This window comes from Cricetulus griseus, chromosome 6 (assembly GCF_003668045.3).
Source record: "Cricetulus griseus strain 17A/GY chromosome 6, alternate assembly CriGri-PICRH-1.0, whole genome shotgun sequence".
Lineage (NCBI taxonomy): Eukaryota > Metazoa > Chordata > Mammalia > Rodentia > Cricetidae > Cricetulus > Cricetulus griseus.
This window is the reverse complement of record NC_048599.1, coordinates 82,778,936-82,802,332: the sequence shown is the minus strand read 5'-3', so window position 1 is coordinate 82,802,332 and position 23,397 is coordinate 82,778,936.

The window sequence follows — 23,397 nt, the reverse complement described above, 5'->3', positions numbered from 1 at the left end:
TGCTAATTATCTGGGTAGATCCTCCTAAATCAATGACAATGGTTTCTTTTTAAGTGTGTGTGTGTGTGTGTGTGTGTGTGTGTGTGTGTGTGTGTGTGTAGGTCAGAGCATAATTTGTAAGAACTGGTTCTCTCCTTTTACCATGTAGGCCCCGGAATTAAACTCAGGATTTTGGACTTGGTGGCAAGCCTTTTATCTGCTGAGCCATCTTATATTTTGAGATAGGGTCTTCCACTAAACCTGGAGCTTACCATTTTGGCTAGACTTGTTGGCCAGAGAACTGCCCAGTCCCTGAGCACTATAGGCACTTGTCGCCATGCCCAACTTTTTACATGGGTGTTGGGGATCTGAACTCAAGTCTTCATGCTTGCACAGCAAGCATTTTATCCACTGAGCCATCTCCTTAGCTCATACTGACAAAGGCCTGTGAGAAGAAAAGAAGCTACAGACTATAGCACCCTGGTAAAGTGCTTGCCGAGAGGGCAGAAGGCTCTGGTTTAAAACCCCAATACAAGAGGAAGAGGAGGAGGAAGAAGGGAAAGAGGAGGAGAATGAGGGGGGAGAGAAGGGGGAAGCAGAGAGAAGGGCAAAACAAAAGATATATATAAAGAAGACCATATGGAGATGGAGGTAGAGCTAGGAGTGATGTGTCTATGTGCCAAGGGGTGCCATGGATCCCTGGCAGCCATTAGAAGCTAGGAAAGAATCACAGGGTAGATTTTTTTCCCTCAGTGCCTCTAGAAGGCACCATCCCTGCCAACTATAGACTGGCAGCAACCATAGCAGACTCAGCAGCTGTCTGCCCAAGAAGTCAGCGTCTGTGTGAGTCTCACTGAGTTCACAGATGTGCATCTTGAGACGAAGGTCTCTACTTGGCTTTGCCTTGAGGAATCTCAAGGCAGCCATCCCACAGATGTTTCTTGAACTTCCCCTATTTGCCAGACCCCGATCTCAATGCTGTAGACCACAGTGAACAGGAGAATGGCACTATGCCTCCAAGAGCGCTCACTCCAGCAAATGCCAGTTCTGTATCCTAGAACTTCAGTTTTCTTTTTTGTTTTTTTAATTTTTCCATGTTACAAGGACCTTGGATATCCACTGCAGAAAAACCGAGGTCAGTTCTGGGGTGGGAGGAGGTTCATTTAGTGAATAAAGCAGCACAGACATTGACTACAGAGTACAGCACACTGGTAATGTGCTTGCCTAGAATGCAAGAGGCCCAGCTTTCAATCCTCAGAACCAAGAAAGATGAGGGCAGGGGTGAGTTACCTGGGGGATTCTCCCCCAGCTTCCCAGAGACCCCTATAGCATGGAACACGTTGTGTGTGTGTGTGTGTGTGTGTGTGTGTGTGTGTGTGTGTGTGTGTGTGTGTTATGTGTGTGGTACATTTGCATAAGGAAGTGGGCACATGAATCTGTGCACATGCTTATTGTTTTCCTCTGATGGTATCCACCATATTTCCTAGATAAAGCATCACTCACCAAATCGGAAGCTCTCTGTTCCAGCCAGGCTGGTTGAACAGCAAGCACATAGGATCCTCCTGCTCCTCCTGCTTCTGCTCCCCAGTGCTGGAGTTACAGAAGTACACACACACACACACACACACACACACACACACACACACACACACACACACACACACAATGTTTGGCTTTGTATTTAAGTGCTGGGGATTGGAACCCAGAGCCTCATCTTGCAGCACAAGTTCTCCTGCCCACTGGGCCATCTCCCTAGCCCAAAGACCTCATTCTTTAAAAGAAGATGAAACATCTTCCTCCAGCATCCCCAGAGATACCTCGGGCTCTGCCTTTTTTTTCAATTTCATTAAGTTCCTTTTTTTCCCTAGTCTGGGAGTTCCCTTTAATATCAAATGCAATCAAATTGTCCTACTTTCGCCCATACAGGGGTCAAGGGAAGATGAAAGTAATTTTTGGACTGCTATGAGCATGGAATTTCATTAAGATTATCACTTGGAAATTATTATTGCACACACTGAGGTTTCTTTCCCAGGCTACACATCAAAATAAACTGAAGAACATGTTATCTGTGTCTAAAAATACACGGCAGATGCATATGGAATCCATAAATGTAACACACACATGCTGAAGCCACTACTCAAGAGTCATATTGTGCACAAATCATTATACAAATTCTCAGCTGCCTAGGATGAAAAGGTCCCCACTTGCAGAATGGCTCTGCCTTGACTTGTCCCAGGTTGTATTATGTAGCCTTTCCTCAAACACATTGGATGGCAAGATGTTGGATTAGAATTCATAAGAAATGAAAGAGCCAGATGGTGGTGGCACATACCTTTAATCCCAGGATTCAGAGAAATCCTGTCTTGAAAAACCTAAATAAATAAATAAATAAATGAAAGAATTCATCCTAAAGGTTAGGATTTAGCATTGCTGGAGTCAGGTTGTCATATGAATGTAAGTGTACCTCACAAGCCCATATGTTTAAACACTTGGCCTCCAGCTGGTGTCCCTGTGTGGGAAGGCTGTGGAACCTTATTAAAGGAAGTGAATCACTAGGATGGCCTTGAGACTTACAGCCTGATCCCATGTTCTGCTTCCTGAGTGTGGATGCACTGTGACCAGCATCCTGACCTCACCGCCATGTCTTCTCCATGAGGGAATGCACCCTTCTTTTTTTTTTTTTTAATCTTTTTCATTTGAATTAGAAAGATTATTTTACATGTCAATCCCAGTTCCCTTTCCCTCCCCTCCTCTCCTGCCCCCAACTGACACCCTACCTATCTCATACCTTTTCTGCTCCCCAGTGAGGGTGAGGCCTTCCATAGGGGAGTCTTCAGAGTCTGTCATATCCTTTGGGATAGGGCCTAGGCCCACCCCCTTGTGTCTAAGCTCGGGGAGTATCCCTCCATGTGGGATGGGCTCCCAAAGTCCATTTCTATGCTAGGGATAAGTACTGATCCACTACAAGGGGCCCCATAGATTTCTGAGGTCTCCTCACTGACACCCATATTCAGGGAGTCTGGATCAGTCCTATGCTAGTTTCCCAACTATCAGTCTGGGGACCAAGAGCTCTCCCTTGGGAAACACACCCTTCTTGACTGTAACTAGAACAAACCTTTTTTCCTTTAAGTCGATTGTGTCAGGGTATTTTATCACAGCCACAGAAACGTCACAGACTCTGTACCTCACCAGCTCTTTCCGAGATTCTGATTCAGCAAATGGCCCTGGATCTTCCCCACCTGCACCCCTTCACCCCAGCTCTCTGATCAGGGTACAAGTGGCCTTTAACTTTTTAAAATGTTTCATCACTATTTGCCCTTGGGGTGTATTTGATATGGAAACACTTGTCCTATATTGGTCAATCTGGCCAAATAGCAAATGACGGGATACCTAAACTCTTCTCCTAATCTACCAGGTTTATCCCTGACACCTGTCATTACAGGTGGGATTGGCCTTCCCTGGAAGTGGAAGGTATCTCCTCCAGTTAGTCACAGGGCTAGGCAGACACGCATGGTTGTCAGTTTAAGCTGCTGCCTCTATCAGCATGAATCACTGGTTTATGAATCTCATAAACCTCAAAAGCCAGGATAGGGACATAAGTGACCTGTTTCCTGTGAACTATTTACCACCCAAAGTTCCCTGTTATGGGTTTCCAGAATCCAAGGGCTCCGTCATGGAGCTGGGAATGTAAACACCAAGCAAGGGACGGAGCAGGACAGTTGCGTGAAGCTAAACTGAGAACCAGGTTTTGGACTCCTGGTTACACTTGGCTGGTGTGAAGTTTGGGATGAGAGTCTTCCTTTTTCTGAGCCACCACTGCACTGTCCTTTATATTTGAATACCTCTCATATGGGACTCCTGGGAAAGTCAGTGTGGGGGGCAGAAGAGAAGTAAAAAGTAAAGTAAAGGGCTGGCGACTCACACATTCATTGGGTCTCTAGTGAAAACCTGCCTGAAGTCACACAGATCCAGGGGCTCCAAAAGAACCGATAGCAGACAGTTGTCTGTTTTCATGGACCTTCAAGCCCACCAGGATAGACAGACAGGAACCGAGCAACCCAGTGAATAGATTTAGAACTGCACCCGTGGTCAAAGTCATGGCCAGCAGCCAGGGGCCAACTATTCGGAGCACTCGGGGAGGGGAGCTGTGTCCCAGGCTATCAGTAGGATGAAGCTGCCTGGTCAAGGAAGGTGTGGTAAGGGATGGGTAAAAGGCTGCATGGGGACAGACTATCAAGTTCTAACTAGTAGACAATGGATCAAATTATGACAATGTCCTCAGATGAGATGACATCCAGGGAGCTGCTCAGGGTCTGGACCTTCACACCTCATACTCTACTTTCTGGATGATATCATTCATGCTGGTCCCTCTGGGTGCCTTTACATCCCCAATATATCCTCCCTTCCCTGTGTTATACTCATTACATCTGTCTCCCTCTTAACCACTGTGGAAATTTCTGTCATGCTCTGCTCAGAACTCAAGGTCCAGAGCAAACAAATCTGGGTTAAAATCTGAATCCACTGATTATTGCTGGTGTGACTTTATATAAGATATTTTCTCACTCTTGTCTATGTCTTAAAAAATTATTTTATGTATACATGTGTATGTTTGTGTTGCTCATGCACACCCGTGTGCAGGTGACCACAGAAGAGTGTGTCAGATCCCTTGGAGCTGCAGGAGGCTATGAGCCACCCGATGTCGGTACTGGGAACCAAACTCGAGTCCTCTGCAAGATCAGTATGCACTCTTAACTACTGGGCCAATCTCTCCAGCCCCTAAACCTATTTCTTCTTCAAAATATAGAAATAGTGATAGTTCCTGCACAGGGTCAGTGTAAGGGATTGACACATGGAAGCATTTTATAACAGAGGCTGGCATTACATGGTAAACAGGTGATAAACATTCCTGGTGCCCCAGGGACTTCATATGCACCAGCTCAGTTATTTCCTGCAGAACGTTCTGCTAGTTACCATTATTACCACCACTTTATAGGTAAGGGTTCACCCATTAAAAGAGTGTTAAGTGCTATGCTAGGAGTGAGGACTTGCAGTTAGCCAGACGCAGGCACAGACTCTACTCACGGTGCAGGAAGAAGTGAAAATACTAGTGGACTCCCACTGACTAAGTTCAGAACAACTTAAGCTTTAAGATAAATAAGGAGCTGTAGAGTTGTCTCTGGTAAAGTGTTTGCCACACAATTGTGGGGACCTGCATTCAGATTCCTAGAACCAGTGTAAAAATCTGAGCATGGTAGGTCAATCCTAGCACTGGGGAGGCAGGGACAGGCAGATCTATGGGGCTTGTTGGTCTGCCAGTCTAGCAGGAAGCAGTGAGCTCCAGGCTTTGTGAGAGATCCTGTCTCAGAAACTACGGTAGAAAGGCCAGAAAAAGAGCTCAATGGGTAAAGGTTTGCCTTGCAAACCCAGGAACCTGACTTCAATCCCTGGACCCACATAAAGGTAGGAGGAGGGAGTCAGCTTCACAAAGGTGTCCATACATATACAGTCATGCATGTGCCCACACACCAACACACACCACCACCACCACCACCACCACTACCACCACCACCACCACCACCACCACCACCATGATACACGCAAATCAATGATAGGATCAGTAATACATTAAATAGGCCACGAACCACAAGTCCATAGTGTTATAAATAAGCAAATATGCAAATCAACAAAGGGGCTGTGAGGACTAGCAGTCTTCAATACGTCAGAATGCCAACTAGAACATAGAGGAAGTGATGTGGAGTAGTTAAAAGGTCTCTGATTAGAGTCTGGAGTGGTAGCTCAGTGGTTACTAGCTGCTCTGGCAGAGGACCCGGGTTTGGTTCCCAGCACCCACATCTGGTGGCTTGTAAGTGTTTGTAACTCCAGCTCCAGAGAGTCCAATGCCTTCTTCTGACCTTCAGTGTTACTTGCACACATGTCATTCATATAAACTCATGCAGGCACCTGTACCTACACATGGTAAGTGTCTGATCAGCAAGTCTCATAGTGATAACTGAGTTGAGTGGTGATTGTTAATGGATGCTAAAACCACAGGGTGGATTTGGGTGAGGACTGGGGTCTTTATATACTCTCCCCCCGAAATGCTTATTAATTACAATGGATAGAAGCTTGACTTGTATTTAGGAATGTATGGCCTGGTTTTTTAAACACCAAATATGTACTATGGATTGTCTTTTGTAATCAGCAATAGTTCAGGTGTGGTTGTAACTGATGGGTAGTTGCATATAACCAAGTACAAATATTGTGGTGGTTTGAATGAGAACTCCTGTCGCCAGACTTTGCTTCGGGTTGCCAGCTCCCAAATAAACACAAAGAGACTTATTATTAATTATGAAAGCTCAGCCTTAGCTTAGGCTTGTCCCATTAGCTCTTTTTTTTGGGGGGGGGTCGAGACAGGGTTTCTCTCTGTAGCTTTGGAGCCTATCCTGGCACTCGCTCTGGAGACCAGGCTGGCCTCGAACTCACAGAGATCCATCTGCCTCTGCCTCCAGAGTGCTGGGATTAAAGGCGTGCGCCACCAATGCCGGGCCCCATTAGCTCTTATAACTTAAATTAACCCATATTATTTAATCTACATTTTACCACAGGGCTTTTACCTCTGTCCCATTGTGTGTGTCCGACTTAATTTTGCATCTCCATGGTATCTCCTGCATTATCCTCTTCCTCTCTCTGCCTGGAAGTCCCCCTATCTCTCTTGCCTAGCTATTGGACGTTCAGTATTTTATTACACCAATCACAGCAACGCATCTTCACACAGTGTACAAATATTCTGCATCAAATCCCACCCCCACCCCCATACACTTAGATGTTGAGTACTGGGTCTCTGGCTGATGAAGCTGTGCGGTAGTGGGCTCTTAGGTCAAAATCGCGTGCCATTCCCAGTGTGCTCTCTTGTTCCCTGTTTGCAGTTTGAAACATGAGCACTCAGCTGCGACTCCTGTCACCGTGCCTGCCTGCCACCATGCTTCCCTGCCGTGTTTGTAAAGGACTCTTCCCTCCCTGCCATTCCGCCATTAGAGAGCCCACAATAAATCCTTCCTTCTATTAAAAACAAAAACAAACAAACAAACAAACAAACAAAAAACTTGACTTTAGAGTAGCAAAACCCCAAAGATTCCATAACTGCAGGTTCAAAGCTACCCGCATCAGCACTGGACAAGGCACAGGGTGTTTCCTGTGCCTCCTGCTTTAGCACAATAGTTGTTTTTTCTTTTTACCAAACGCACACCAAAAATCTAACTGTGACTAGAACACTAGACATGCTCTGACATGGGCCCATTCTATCACATATAACTGGTTCATACTCCTCAAAGATCAAAAAGGCCCACTGGGGATTGTTCTAGATTAGACACCTGGCAGCTAAGTGATCATGTGATCCCGGGCCAGGAAAAAGAAAATGATTTTTTTGCTATATGAGAACGTGAGTGGAGCAACTACCTCGCTTTTGCTAATTTCCTGACTCATGTGAATATGAGGGGAAAAAACGTCCTTGTCTTTAGGAATACACACAGAAGGAATGAAGAAGCCTCACTTTGGCATCCCTCTCTCCAATGACCCAGGAAGCAGGAATAGCGATGTGTACATGTTAAGATAGGGAGATTTGTGATGTATGGAAAGCAAGGAAACTAAAGCATGGGCATTTGGAGATCTGGTGCGAGATGCACAAGTGTTCTTTGTAGCGCTTTTAGAACCTTTAAAAACAAATCTGGAATTATTTAAAAATTAAAAGCTATTCATAAACCCAATCAAAGCAACTTCTTTTCATCCTTATTTGGAGAGGAGGCAGAGAGAGAGAGAGAGAGAGAGAGAGAGAGAGAGAGAGAGAGAGAGAGAGAGAGAAGACTGCAGGCCCAGCCTCTGGGTAGACAGTTGTGTTTCCAGTAGCCCTGCAGAGTGCTGACAGAGAAGCCTTGCAGTACTTCTGGCCTTAATCCAGTGAGGGAGGAAGCGGAAACAGTGAAAGCCTGTATAACCCAGGGGCCTCTTCCAAGGCCTGTGACGGGAAAGTGGAGAGCTGGCTTGAGCAGAAGTGGAGCTTGAAGGCTGCTGGGGTGGGCTTGGCTGAGTCCCAAGGACCACCCCACCACCACCACAGGGAAAAGTAGCAGGAAGTGACTCAAAACTCAAGCTTTGAGTTTCTACTAAGCAAGCACTGTTTTGGGCAATTTACATATGCTACTATGCAACTCTAATTAGTACAGCACTCACCTTAGAGGTGAGGACACTGGCTTAGCAAGGGGAGGACAGAGGGGCTGTCTAGAGCAGGAACTTGAAAGAGATAAGCTCCCTGACCATCATGCTCAAAATGCTGGTTGAACTGAGAACTTACAAAATTAACAAGTAACGATGGAACACTCAGAAACAAAATCCTAAAGCTAAACGACAGCAGAAATCCAAAGAAGTGGTGGCTGGGGGTGGGGGTGGAGGTTGGGGGGCGGGGAGTAGGTGGGGCGTCTACTGTCAGGTCCAAAAGAAACTTGGGACAAATGGCTACCTGTGGTGTCTATTAGGACATCAAAGCAGGCGCCCACACTGGCCTCCAGGGTTCCTCAGTACCATAACTACCAGTGGCTCTTCTCACCCTGTCCCCCACCTTAAACTTCTCCAGTTCATGGGCCTCCCTTCCCCAGCTTCTCATTCCTTTATTACCCTGGCATTTGGGCTATGTGCTGTCTCTGTCCCCTCTCTTTTTCTGTCTTCCTCTCTTGCCCCACCCCCTGTCTTGGTCTCCTTTGCTCCCACTCTGTGTCTTCCTCTCTCGCTCTCCCCCCTACCTCTCCTCTCATGGCCAGTCCAGTCTGCTGGCCATGTGCAGTGTACTGCTTTCTCTCCCTGCTCTGGACTCTTCCAGATGCCTCTGGCTGTGCTCTCCCTCATATCTACAAAAAAAAAAAAAAACCTTCCCTTTAACCACATCTTGGAGTGGTCATGTCCCTACTTTATACATCTGGTGCCAAAACCCTCAGTTTATACACCTACCGCCCGGGGGACACCAGTTACATAATGGGAACGCTAGCTTTGTTTCTCATGGAGATGGGGGCACAGCAGCCAACAGCCAGAGCCCTTGAGCGCTAACAAATTTCCAGCCCCAGCACAAAGCTAGGTTTCTCGTGATCTAGTAACTAAGGGGCAGCCCACCTCTGTGCACTAGCCCCACTGAACTCTCCACAGAGATCTCAATCCTGAGCTGAGGGCAAAAGCCACTCCCTGAGATTTCCTGTCCCTGGTGGCTCTCCCTGATTTTGAAGTCTCTGTCCACATTCCTTGGTTAAATGGAAACATCTGAAGCTGCAGTCTTAGGTTTAAACAGCCCTCCAGAGGTTTGGGTAAGAATGTGGAAGGAGCTAGAAGCTAATTCCCTCCTCATTTCCTGGGAGATCAAAATGCACAAAGGTAAACAGAACAACAACCCATGTTCCATTCTATAAGCCAGGAACTCAGACACAGAAAGACTGGAACAAACAAGATCTCACAGAAAAGACATGATGATGAAATTATTATTCACACAGATAATTATTTGAGGCAGAGTGAAGGGTGGGATTGTAACAAGCTAGCCCAGGAGAGTCCAATTAAAACAAACGGGCAAAAGTCCTCCAGCAAGTAGGCCTTCCCTGTGGCTAGGAGTGAGCTTACCAGCTGCTTTGGCACTGGCATGACTGGCATTTTTCTCTCTATAGTTCCAAAGGGTGGGGTTCTATGCAGTGTAGGTGGTTTAGCAGGGTAGATGGATCAAGTGTATCTCCACTGTCAACTTGAATGAATTTGGAGTCACCTAGGAGATACACCTCTGAATATATCTGAGGGCATTTGCAGAGAGAAAAACCCACCCTCAATGTGGGTGGCACCATTCCACTTGGATTGAACAAACAGGGACAAAGGAGAAAGCAAGCTGAGCACCAGTACCCCTGTTTCCAGACTGCAGGTAACATGGCCAGCTGCCTCATAGTCTCACCACTACACTGGGATTAAAGGTGTGTGCCACCACTGCCTGGCTTACTCAATTTTTAAAGGTACTTTTAACATTTTATTTATTTTTGTATTTATTTAGTGTGTGTGTGTGTGTGTGTGTGTGTGTGTGTGTGTGTGTGTGTGTGTGTAGATCAGAGGACAGCCTGTGCAAATCAGTTCTCTCCTTGTACAATGTAGGTCTCGGAGATGGGACTCAAGTCATCTTAGAGACAAGAACCTTTATACTCATTGTGTCCTCTTGTTGGTACCTATACCCTCAAACCATGAGCCCAACAAGCCCTCCCTTTCTCAAACGGCCTTTGTTGGGTGTTTTGTTATAACAATGAGAAAAGTAATTAATACAGCTGTGTTCTACCCACTAGTGACTAGCAGTGTGGGCCCTGAAAATTTCTACACCCTGATAAGTCTCTCCACAGATGCAGCAATCCAAATCAGACCAAATTAAACCAAACTAGAAAAAGCCCACACCCACATTTAATGGATAAAACACTCCCAGGTGGCCTTCCAGTCTTCCAGAGAGGAGACAGGAAAGGGAGACTGAAAAAATGACAGGTTTGTTTTCTGGGGGCAGTTTAAATACCCTGTGGGATCCATCTTGAGCATCTCTGGGGGAGGGGTCATCATTTGGCGGGCTTTCTGAGATGTAGCAGGGTTTTGAGAGAGATAGGGGAGGAGGCTGGGGTGAAACCTCACCTTAACATCCCAGACTCTTTGGGTATATGGATGCCAGGGGCTGGGTTGGAGCTTCTACAATAACAAACCCCTACCCCAAACTGCAGCAAACAAAAAATGACTACCCATTGACACAGTCTTTAAAGTTTTCCAAGGTTGATAATCCCGGCTGTAAAACAATCATCCAGATCCTTTGGCTATGATTTACACTACAGATCTGTGAGCACCAGGAAGGGGCCGAGAAAACACACTTTGGAAGGTAGGGTGAGACCACAAGTGCACAGAGAAAATAGCACAATATCCCTTGGCAACAGATCCCAGAACACACTGGCTGCTCTTGCAGAGGACCTGAGTTTGAGTCCCAGCACCCACACAGAGGCTCACAATCATATGAACCTCTAGTCCCAGAGGATCCAGCGCCCTCTTCTGACCTCAATGAGTACTACATACACCTGGGGGCACACACCTGAAAGACCTTCCTACAAACAGTGAGCCGTGGACACTATTATGAATTAGTATAGACTAAAGTGCATGAATTAGCACAGACTAAACACAAAGAAAGTGAAGAAAATGGGTGGGGCAGGCCACTGAGCCTACCAGATGGAAAACACTGGCCAGAAAAGAAATTGTAGCCATGGATTAGATGAAAATTCCAACCAAATAGTTTTCAGGGAAAAACAAAACAAAACAAAAAAAGTCTCTTCTTAAGAAGATACTTGCTTCTGTGAAGGAGGCTCCCAAAGCAGAATTCGAAGCACAATCAACGAAAAGAAGACAATGCAGGGAAGTGACAGAGGTGGGGGAGGAGCTGGTGAGGACAGATAAAAGAAAGGCAGCAACTGGTTGCAGTTGGAAGAAGCATTTAGCCACAGCAAAGCAATGGAAACGGGATAGAAATAGAAAAGGAAATACAATGGGGCAGAATGAAGACAGTGGTTGTTTTTAATTCCAGTGAAAATTACAGATACAGAAAAAGAGGACAAAAGAGAGCCAACATATGCATAATCAGAATTCCTAAAGAATAAAAGCCAAACAATGAAACACAATACTTAAAATAGAGTGGAAAGAGATGTTCTTCAAACCAAAGATAAACTCTACCTGAAAGGCACTCTGTGTGCCAGGGACTTTGACCTACAGCAGCCAATTGCAAGACTCTTCTAATAAAATTACCAGACTTAAAGGGGTGGGGGGAGGAATCCTTTGACCAGCCAAGCCAAAAAAATCAAGTGATTCTTAAAAGGGGTAAAATCAGGCTGGTCTCCACAGCAGCCAATGCTAAAGAGTGGCACAAGATTCCTGGGATGTTTTAACTATTGTCTGTCTTCTTTGGATAATGACTGAGTCCTTTATTTTTTCCTTAAATATTAAAAGAAAAATTGTGTATATGCGTGTTTGGGGGCATGTCTATGCACCAGGTATGTGCAGTATTCATGGAGAGCAGAAAAGGGCACTGGATTCCCAGGAACTAGAGTTACAGATGGTTGTGAGCCCTGTTATGGATGCTGGGAATCAAGCAGCCAATGTTCTTAACCAATGAGCCATTTCTCCAGCCCCCTTTGCCCACTTTTACTAGGACTGCCTTTTGCTGTGAATTGTAATAGTTTCCTAAATATTCTGGATACAATACCTTTTTGGATATATGACTCAGAAATGTATCTTCTCAATTCTGTGCGTTGTCTACTCATCTTCTTGTTTTGGTTTTGAAGCAGGGTTTCTCTGGGTAGCCCTGGCTGTCCTGGAACTAGTTCTGTAGACTAGGCTGGGCTTGAACTCAGAAATCCAGCTGCCTCTGCCTCCCAGTACTGGGTTTAAAGGTGTGTGCCACCACTGCCTGGCTTACTCATTTTTTCTAAAGTACTTTTAACATTTTATTTATTTATGTGTTTATTTAGTCTCTCTCTCTCTCTCTCTCTCTCTCTCTCTCTCTCTCTGTGTGTGTGTGTGTGTGTGTGTGTGTGTGTGTGTGTGTGTGTGTGTGTGTGTGTGTGTGGATCAGAGGACAGCCTATGCAAATCAGTTCTCTCCTTGTACAATGTAGGTCTCAGAGATGGAACTCAAGTCATCTTAGTGACAAGAACCTTTATACTCATTGTGTCCTCTTGTTGGCGCTTATTTATTTTCTTGGTAGAATCTTGAATATATGAAAGCTTTTAATGTTTAAGCCAAGGGTCAGCCAAGCAATCTAGGCTGTCCTGAACTCTTGATGCTGCTGCCTCAACCTCCAGGATGCTGGAATTATAGATACATGTCACCAGGCCCAGCAGAAAGATTTTAATTTTGACTACATTATATTGTTTTCTTTAACTGCTTGTGCATCTGGCATTACTTCTAAGATACCATCAGGCCACAAAGACTTGCTCCTATGTTTTCTTCTAAGAATTTCATTGTTTTAGCTCTTAGATTTTAATAGACCCATTTTGAGTTAGGTTTTGTTCATGCCATGAAGCAAGGGCCCATTGTCAATCTTTGCCCTGTAGATATCCAATTGTTCCAGCACCATTTGATAAAGAAACACCATTGCTGGTTGTTAGTTACTTACCTTGTTGCTACAACAAAATACCTGACAAAAGCTGCATAAAGAAGGGAAGGGCTTATTCTACCTTACAGTTCAAAGGTACATCATAGCAGGGAGTCATGGTGGCAGTATCTTGAGGCAGCTTGTCAAATGTCATCTGTAATCAAGGCACAGAGAGCCATGAAAGCTCACAGGTCACTCTCCTTCTTGTCTGGCGCAGGATTCCAGTCCATGGGGTGATGCTGCCCACAGCGAGGATGAGTCTGTCCACTTCAGTTAACCTAGTTTAGAAATCCCTTACACACATGCCCAGAAAGTGTTTCCATGCTGATTCTAAATCCTGTCGCATTGACAAGTCAATATGAACCTTCACACCAATCCTTGGCACTTTGGTGAAACAATTGGCCACTGACATATGATTTTAGTTTTGCAGTTTCAGTTCTGTTTCCCTACCTTTCTCCTACTACCACTCTGGTTCCATTTCCATAACTTTTTAGTCAGTTTTGAACTTGAGAAGTGTGTCTTCCAACTTGGTTGTTTTTCAAGATGACTCTGTCTACTCAATGCTCCTTAGAATTTACATGATTCATAGAACTAGATTCTCCACTTGTGGGCAGGTATTATAGTGCTATAGAGTTGCACTGAATCTATAAGCCAATGTGAGAATATCAGATGTTAACAATATTAGCTTCTCTAATCAATGAGCACAATGATTATATTCCATTTACTTACTTGTCTTTAATTTCTTTTAGCCATGTTTTATAGTGTTCAGTGACTTATAGTTATGTCTCCCTATTTTAATTTATCCCTAACTATCCTATGCCTTTTAATTTTTTTCGATAATAAAATACTATAACCATGAGCAACCTAAGGATGAAAGGTTAAAGATTAAACTAGGCTTACAGTTCCAGAGTGATAGAGTTCATCATGGACCAGGGCAGGGGGCCCACAGGAAGCAGAGAGACAGAAGAGCCTATCTATGCTCTTTGGTGTTGTCATAAGTTAGGTTCTTTTCTTGATTTGTTTTTCGGATTGTTCTTTGTTAGTATGTAGAAATACACCCGATTTGGGGATGTGGTTCATCTATCTGGCAGGTTTCCCAAATGACTCATTAGCTTGTAGTTTTGTTGTTATTTCTTTAGTGTTTTCTACATAGGGAAGTCCATCAACTGTGAGTGCTGATGGCTCTACTGCTGCTTTTCCAAACTGGATGACTTAAAAATTTTTTGTTGTTGTTTTGTTTTGCAAGACAAGGTTTCTCAGTGTAGCCTTGGCTGTCCTGGAACTTGCTGTGTAGACCAGATTGGCCTTGAACTCACAGAGATTCACCTGCCTCTGCCTCCCTAGTGCTGGAATTAAAGGTGTGTGCCATTACCACCCAGCTGACTTTAATTTAATTTCATGTTTAATGGTGCTAGCTAGAATGCCTAGTGTGTTGTTCCTCCTGGCCACACCAGAAGGCTTTCAGAGGCTCCTGACTTTGATATTAGATGTGGGGTTTTGATAAAGGCCCTTGAGGAAGTTTCTTTCCATTTCTACTTTGCCCAATGCTTTGTTTTGTTTTGCTGAGACCGGGTGATGGATTCATTTAAGTGATTTTTCTGGATGAATTGAGAGATCCAGGTAATTTTTTTCAGCACTTTGTTCTATTATTGGAGTATAACACACTGGTTGCTTGTTTTCTATTGAATAACCTTTGCATTCTGACTGGTTGTGCCATGCAATCTGTTCGTTATGCCATTGGGCCTGGTTTGCATGTATTTGTTGAGAGATTTTACATATAGATGTTTGACATACAATTTTCTCATGGTGGTTTGGCTTTGCTATCAGGGTCTTGTTGGCCTCCTGACAGGAGTGAGATGTGTTCCCTGGCAATTTATATTTTGGGTGATTTTGAGGGAAAAAAATGGCACTACCTATTCTTCCTATGTTTGATAGAATTTCCACTGAACCAGTCTGGCCCTTGGCTTTTCTTCGCTGGGAGTTTTTCAATTGTTAGTGCAATGTCTTTACTTGTTATAAGTATACAACTTTGTTGGTTTTTTTAAAAAACAGTTTCAGCTTAAATCACAATTTGTTTTGTTTCAGTTTTGTGACACAGAGTCTCATTCTCAACCCCCTCAAATAAAGGTAAGCCACACTGGCTCAAGAGGTACCCTACTGCACTTAAGAGGCTGAAAGCTAGGGGGATGAGTAAAGTCATAAGCACATAGATAAGAATAATTAGGATGCCAAGTTTTTATTAGCAAATAAATACAATCCAGGCTAAAGAGCATTAAGCATGATGACAGGGAGCTATATAATACTTGAGAATGCCATCCAAATTAAATGCAAATATAGCTATAATTAATAGCTGTGCAATAGATAACCAAGTTATTCCATTCAACATTAACTTCAGCAATGCATGGAGGTCAGCAACTCACTAGTATCCAGCTCTCTCCTGATGGGTCACATGGAGAGGAAAGCAAAGTTAGTGTGCTTGGGGGCAATTCTGCAGAGTAAGAGGCCTCTGCCACAGTGAAAAACCTTCATCTTTATCCTAAAAGAGTCCAGAAGAGCAGGCAGCTTATCTCACTTAGAAGTTCAGGGACCCACATTCCTTCCAGGCTGTGTTTTGGTGAAACCATGTTACCCCTAGCCAGGCTTGGTGGTGTATGCCTGTAATCCTAGCACCTAGGGTATGAGCCAGGAGTGGTATGAGTTCCGGGCCAGCCTGGACTACAGAATGAGGCCCTATCTCTCTCTCTCTCTCTCTCTCTCTCTCTCTCTCTCTCTCTCTCTCTCTTTAATTAAGAAGAAAGAGAAAGGGAAGTTAAATAGTAAAAGGAAGAGAAGAATGGTAGTTTGACTAAGAATGGGCCCCACAGGCTCATAGATATGAATGTTTGATCACCAGTTGATGAAATTGTTTGGGAAGGATTAGGAGGTGTGTATGACCTTGTTGGAGGAGGAGGTGTGTCACCGGGTTGGGCTTTGAGGAGTCAAAGACCCGAACATTCCTCTCTCTCTCTCTCTCTCTCTCTCTCTCTCTCTCTCTCTCTCTCTCCTTACACCCATTCTCTCTCCTCCCCTCTCCCTCTCCCTTCTCTGTTGCTCTCTCTCCTATGGATCAGGTGTAAGTTCTCAGTTACTGCTCTAGCACCATGCCTGCCTGCCTGTTGTCATGCTTCCCACCTTCATGGCCGTAGACTTTAGCCCTCTGTGTCCATGAGCTCGAAGATTTAAATGCTTCATTTTATCAGTTGTCTTGATCATGCTGTCACTTCACAGCAATAGGACAGTTACTAAAGCAAAAAGGAAAAGGTGGGGGAGAAAAAGGAGGAGAAGCAAGGTGGAGAAAGGAGGAAGAGGATGAGCATCCACCAAGATACCAATGTAGTCTGCTCTATATTGGTGGAGGAGATCATGGGCCTGTGTGATGGCTACTCATGGTTGCCAACTCGACTGTATCTGGAATGAACTACAATCCAGAAATGGAGAGCAGGCACACCTGTGATCAGGTTCTTGAGGCAGGAAGACAACATGCCTTCGATCTGGATCTTGAGACTGGAAGACACAGGCTTTTGATCTGGGTCTTGAGACAGGAAGGCACACCTTTAATCTGGGCCATACCTTCTGCTGGAAACCTATGTAAGGACAATGGCAGAAGGAAGAGATTATGTATTCTTCTTCTGCTTGCCATTGCTTTGTCAGTACATCCATTCCTTCACTGTGGATTCCAGCATATACAGAAGACCGGATGAGATACCCAGCTTTGTGAGACTAAGCAACTACCAGACTCTTGGATAGTCTATTGTTGGACTGTAGCCTGTAAGTCAAAGTCATTCCAATAAATTCATATATATGTATATGTGTGTGTTTATATACATATATATATATATATATGTAGAGAGAGAGAGAGAGAGAGAGAGAGAGATGGAGGGAGAGACAGACAGACAGACAGACAGACAGAGAGAAAGATTCATTCTGTAGGTTCTGTGACTCTAGAGAATCCTGACTAATACAGCCTGTATGTCAGTGATCATGAGGAACCTGGACCCAATGTGGCAATTACTATTTGCACATATGTTCTATTGCAGAAAATTTGTGGTAGGCCAGGGGGAGCTGGGTGCAGTTTAACTTCATGACTCAGAAAAAAGAATGGAAAAGGCTTTAGGAGCCCACTACCACTGTCTACCACAGTCCCTGCCGTGGCCGATAATTACCAGGACAAGTTTTTTCTCCCACAAATATAGTACAAATAGCCCTTCCCTATGGGGGACAAACCAAAGTTCACCCAATTAGTTTAGTGCAGAGCTCTCCATAGGTTCTTCATAATAATGACTTATTTTTTTTGTTTTATTTTGGTTTGTTTATTTTTGACCTGTTTTCTAAACAGAAGGAGAAGGTATGGAGTTAGATGAGTAGGAAGATGGGAGACATAGGAAGAAACAAGGGAAGGGAAACCATGATCAAAATCTACTATATGAAAAAAAAACATTTATTTTCAATTCTAAAATAACAGCAACAACAAAGAATGATGACTGTCTTAGTTAGGGTTTCTATTGCTATGAAGAGACACCATGACCCCAGCAACTCTTATAAAGTAAAACAGTTAATTGGGGCTGGCTTACAGTTCAGAGGTCCAGTCCATTATCATCATGGTGGGGAGCATGTAGGCAGACATTGTTCTGGAGGAGTGAGGGCACACACAGGGAAAATATGCTGAAGAGGTAGAGGCAGGAGGACCAAAAGCTTGAAACAAGCCTGGAATAGAGCAGTCACAAGTGATCCCTCATAGTTCATTTTAGAGATCAACTGCAAGAGATGCCAACAGCCACCCCCACCCCCACCCTATCCCCCATCCCCAGGTACAGCAGTGGACTGGAATAAGAGAACCATGGCAAAATTCCCACTTGGAAAAGGGAATAACAGGAAAATGGAGGAGCCACTGGCACAGTCACAGACCACGTAGCCTGCTTCCTGTTCTGAGAAAGAAACTTGCCTGCTTGGCCGTCATCTTCTGGGACCACAGCATCAGCAAAGAGACTGTTAGAGGACCTGGCCTCTTTGGGAGTTGATGCAGTTAGACAACCATAATCACTACTTGTTATTCCTTTATTCCTTCTTGGACAATAAAACTCAACCAATAAAAACTGGTTGGGGCCAATGAAATGGCTCAGCAGGTAAAAGCACTTCCCACACTGCAAGTTTGATGACTTAAATTCAATCCCTGAGACTCCTATCTGGGGTGGGGGAAGGCAGTGGCAAGCATCTGTAATCCCAGTACTCCTATGGGGAGATGGGGGACAGGGTAGGGATATTGTCCAGAAGCTTGTGGGCCAACTAGACTAGAGCATGCAGCACAGCTGCCTCATGGTGGAAGGAAAGAACTGATTCCCCAAAGTTGCCCTCTGATCTCCATGCATGGAACTGCATATACATGCATGCTCCTGTGTATGCATGTTCATGCATACACAAGTGCACGCAAATGTTAAAAGTTTTAAATGTCTTAAAAGAACATTCCTCCAATGTTTGCAAGACTTTTAAGAAACTACACCCAACAACGCCTTTTGGTAGAATTCGGAAGTCTGCTATATTACTTGGCTTCCTGCCCTCACCCAGCCTTCTTATAATTTTGGCTATCTTCTGGTGGTGCCCAACCAGTATATTTGAAGGTAACAGCCTTAATCTAAACCTTGTCTCAGGCCTGGGCATTTGTTGACTTCTTGGGTGGCCTGTGAGAAAGGTGCTAAGCAATTGAGTCTGAATTCTTAGTGTACAGGTTAAAATGCACCCATGTTTCTAGATACAGTGTGGTAGTTTGAATGTAATTGGCCCCCATAAGTTCATAGGGAGTGGCACTATTTGGAGGTGTGGCCTTGTTGAAGTGCGTTACTGTGGAGGCAGGTTTTGAGGTCTCTTTTGCTTAAGTTTTTCTCAGTGTCACAGTCACTTCCTGTTACTTTCTGATTAAGATGTAGCCCAGTGCCATGTCTGCCCACACATTGTCATGCTTCCCGCCATGGCGATAATGGACTGAACCTCTGAACTGTAAGCTGTCACCTCATTTAAATGTTTTCCTTTATAGGAGTTGCTCTGGTCATGGTGTCTCTTCACAGTAATAGAAACCCTAATTAAGATACACTGCCTGTCTTTCTTGTAATGATTGGCTACCGGGCAGGAAGAACGAACAACACATAGTAACCATTGCTCTTTCCTATCACTTCTAGAGCCACTGGCTTTGTTAGTACATGGTCAACTCTCCAAATGCCATAGAAGCGATTTTCACAAATGCTTTGCCAACAAGTCACCAACTTCCCAGGGGGAAAAATGTGTACCATCCCCAAATGCAGCAAAAAGTGACCAGAGTTGTCGCACCCACTGCCAGCACATTTCCATTCAGTGAATGCTGATATAGGTATGATGATGACTCAAGGGCTCAAAAAAGACAGTGGCATGTGTTTTCAAATATAAAACTCCATGGTGGTCACTCCAGATGTAATGACAGTTGTTTAACTCCACAGGTCATTAGGATATCTGGGATTTTTCTCCTTTGTTTCTTCGTCATCTCCAAGGTCACATCCTTGTAGGTTTTATTACCACAGGATTGCTGTTGTTCTGTGTCTCCATTTGTAGTAAAGGGAAAGAATGTGATTGCAGCATAAGAGGAGGTTCACTCACAATCTTAGGGCCACACAAGAAAGTATATCATGGAGATTGGCTATGTGACCTGGGGTGGAGGTGAATGGGCAAGAGGTCATTAGGAATCAATGTAGTTTTTTGGTATAGATAGGTTAGAAACCCAACGTATGGAGCCCCTCCCCATGCCCATCACATAGCCAGGCCACACCCTCTCATTCCTACCCAGAAGCCCAGATGAGCCCATGATATATTTTAGTATGGTGAGCATTGCCATTTCCCCAAGTTCTCACTAAAATGGTATTCACCGCCCTTCCTGTGCCAAGTGGGGGCCAAGGCAAAGACTTAGAAGCACTAGGAACACAATGAATATTGTGAATGAAAGGGTCTGCTAGCCCAGGCTATCCAAGAATCAGGTATCAACAAGAGATTATGTCCGGAGAGAGTTGGTGTGGTGGCTCGGTCATAAAGGCACTCCCCACTAAGTCAGAAACCTGACTTCAATCCCCAGGAACCACATAGCAGAAGGAGAAAACCAACTACTGCAAGTTTTCCTCTGACCTACACATGCACTTCTTGATACACATGCCTACACACACACACTTTTTTTAAGTGTCAAGAGAAGTTATGCCTGTGTGGAAAGAAACAGGAAGGGGTCTAGGAAATACTGGAGTAGCTGCAAGGTGTGATATGATCTTGAGAGACAACAAGATGGAGAAAGTTCCCTGCAGAGACACTGCTGCACCTATGAAAGCTACAGCAGAACCATTAGCAAATTCTGGGGCTCTACAGACTCTTCATACCTCCTCAGATCACTAGCCATGTACACACTAGTGTCAGCATCATCGAAGGAGATGATGGGATTCAAAGTCTGAATATCTGCTGGTCAATTACATGCCCCATAGGAAGAACTCTGAAAGGCTAATTCATGGCTGCCATAAAGGCTTAGAGCAGAAAACTAGGGATCTACATTCTAGAAATAGCACAGGTTGGAATTAAAAACATATAATACCAGGTCATAATGCACTAATTATATTTGGGGTGTGATGGGGAAAGTTCTTCTGTAGATATGTTTCTCTTATTGGTGGGTGAATAACACAGTAGCCAGGTAGGAAGTATCCGGGGTGCTACCAGATGAAGAGAATTCTGGGGAAAGAGTCTCTATGTGTTTATTTGGGGCTAAATGGCTGTGGGAACCAGGTGGGACAGAAACTACGTCAACAGGTGTGTGTGTGTGTGTGTGTAACAAGATCTCATGTAGCCCAGGCTAGTTTCAAACTTGCTCTGTAGCTGAGAAGGATGACCTTGAACTCTTGTCAGGCACCTTGGAGGAGCCCTGCCCCCAAGGCCACCTTTCTCTTCCACTGTGCCAGGCACCCCTCATGACTGTTCTGCTCCCTCAGGCAAGGCCCACACGGAAACCTCTGTGTTTCTCTTTGTCCCTCTCTGGACCACTGACTCTACTGCACATCTTTTTCCATCATCTCTCAGAAGTGCTACTTAGTGGTCAAACTAAGAACCTGGGACAAAGAGAATATAAGTTCTGTGTGTGTAGGTAGGGGTCTTAGCTTAAATAAATATGGGTTAGATACCAAATAGGATTTTATTAAACTATGATGCAGATCCATGTGTACTGACACTAAATGCAAATCCATGGAAGTCAAAATTCAGGATGAAAATAGCTTGCAGAGCACAAACCCAAATATGTATACCTAGGCAGAGCTTCCAAAATGCCCACCTGTTCACCACTGGGTGGTGGAAGTAAGAGGGATGTGCTTTGCCTTATAGTGAACAAATATTTCTTAAAATAAATATAGAATAATTTAAAAATAAATTAGAAGTGATGAAACATGCTTATAATGCTGGCACTTGAGATGGAGAGCTTTCAAGGTTGTCTTCAGCTGCATTGCAGATATGGAGGCCAACTGGGGTAAATAAGATCCTTCCCCCATTCTCTCTCTCACCCCCGTAACACACACCCACATATACCACCACTACCAAACATTCCCTGCTGCCCTCCCCTTTTTAAAATTTCATGTGCATTAGTATTTTGCCTGCACGTATGTCTGTGTCAGATCCTCTGGACGTGGGGTTGCAAACTGTCATGTGGGTGCTGGGAATTGAACCAGGATCCTCTGGAAGGGCAGTCAGTGCCCTTAACCACTGAGCCGTCTCTCCAGCCCTCCCCACTACCTCTTGATTCACTTTAACCCAGCAAACATTTCAGAAGGGGCTAGTTGGGACTGGTTCCTACCAGTGGCTGAACAGAGTGTCAGGGGAATAGATATGGTTCCTACAGGAGTCCTCCACGTGGGTGAGGACCATCCATGGAGGCTCTCCAGAAAGGCCTTCAGTGAGGTAGAGGGATCATCCGGACACCAGCATTTGGTTCTTGGGGAGGAAAAGGAGCCACAGTTGAAGAGCTGAGACAAGAATAAGGGCAGGAAAGTTTTTATTGGAGCTGTAGCCTCCTGCCCCCAACCCTTGAGCTCAGGCTAGCCCAGCCTGACAGCTGCAGTAACTGGTATCAACCATAGTTGCCTCATAAGAGTGAGGCCCTGGAAACTAAGGGCCTCCTGTTAGGCATCCTGCCACAATGGAGCCATCTCGAGTGTCATGATGTTCGAAGGGACTGGGATGGGGCTAAAGACTCCAATCACTAGCACCCTGTGTCTGTCCTTCTACCTCTGAGCCAGTAGAGGACGCATCCTTTCATACCTTGTGTATATATCTTATTTGTTGTTTGGTTTCCTCTACTTTTGGTTTCTGTCTTGGAGATAGTAGGACTTCAAGAGATAAGAGTGTGAGAAGAAAAGGTACATTTCAGGTCCTAAGTGGGTCGTGTGCAGGGAGGGAGGGAGAGAGAGAGAGAGAGAGAGAGAGAGAGAGAGAGAGAGAGAGAGAGAGAGAGAGAGAGAGAGAGGGAGAGAAAGAAATTCAAACCCCACCACCAGGGGGCGCTCGAGTACAGAGGCATGGCTACCACCGAGCAGAGTTTGCATTTGTTCTCAGGTTTGAGCAGTCTGTCTGGCCCAGGTAAGCTGTGGACTAGTTCTGCAGGGTTGGTCTGGAACTGTGTATGAGCACTGGCTCTCCTTAACCGAATGTTGTTGGTTACCCCGGTCGCCTCCTGCCGCGAGTCAACACTGCTACATCTCTAGCCCTGGGGATTTCGGATGTAGAATGTGGGTCGGATGCTGTGGAGACCTGGGAAGGGAAAGTAGACCCAGGGTCAAAAGAATCTGCGGCCCTTCGCTCTCCATGTGGTTTCTTCCCGGCGGCGGGCTTGTTTTCTACTCTGTAAACAAAGACCCATGCTGAAAAAGGGTGGGGATGCCGTGGGACTTCGTCGCCCTGCTGGCTCTGATCCTCCCTTCCTGGTAGCCTGAGGAAGCCTAGGAGGAAGAGACCTGATTCGCCTGAAGCACAGGTGCCTCGGCACTGAGCTGAGTCAGCGAGGAGTGAGGGGGCGGGGAAAGGGGAATGTGTGCGCACCCACACATTCGCCCTCCCTCGGCTCTAACAACCCAGCCGGACTTTCCCTTTGTTGGTTCGGATTGGGTCCCTGCGGTCTCCCAGCACTCCCCACAAAAAAGCCATCGCCAGGAAAGGGCAGAGAGTGG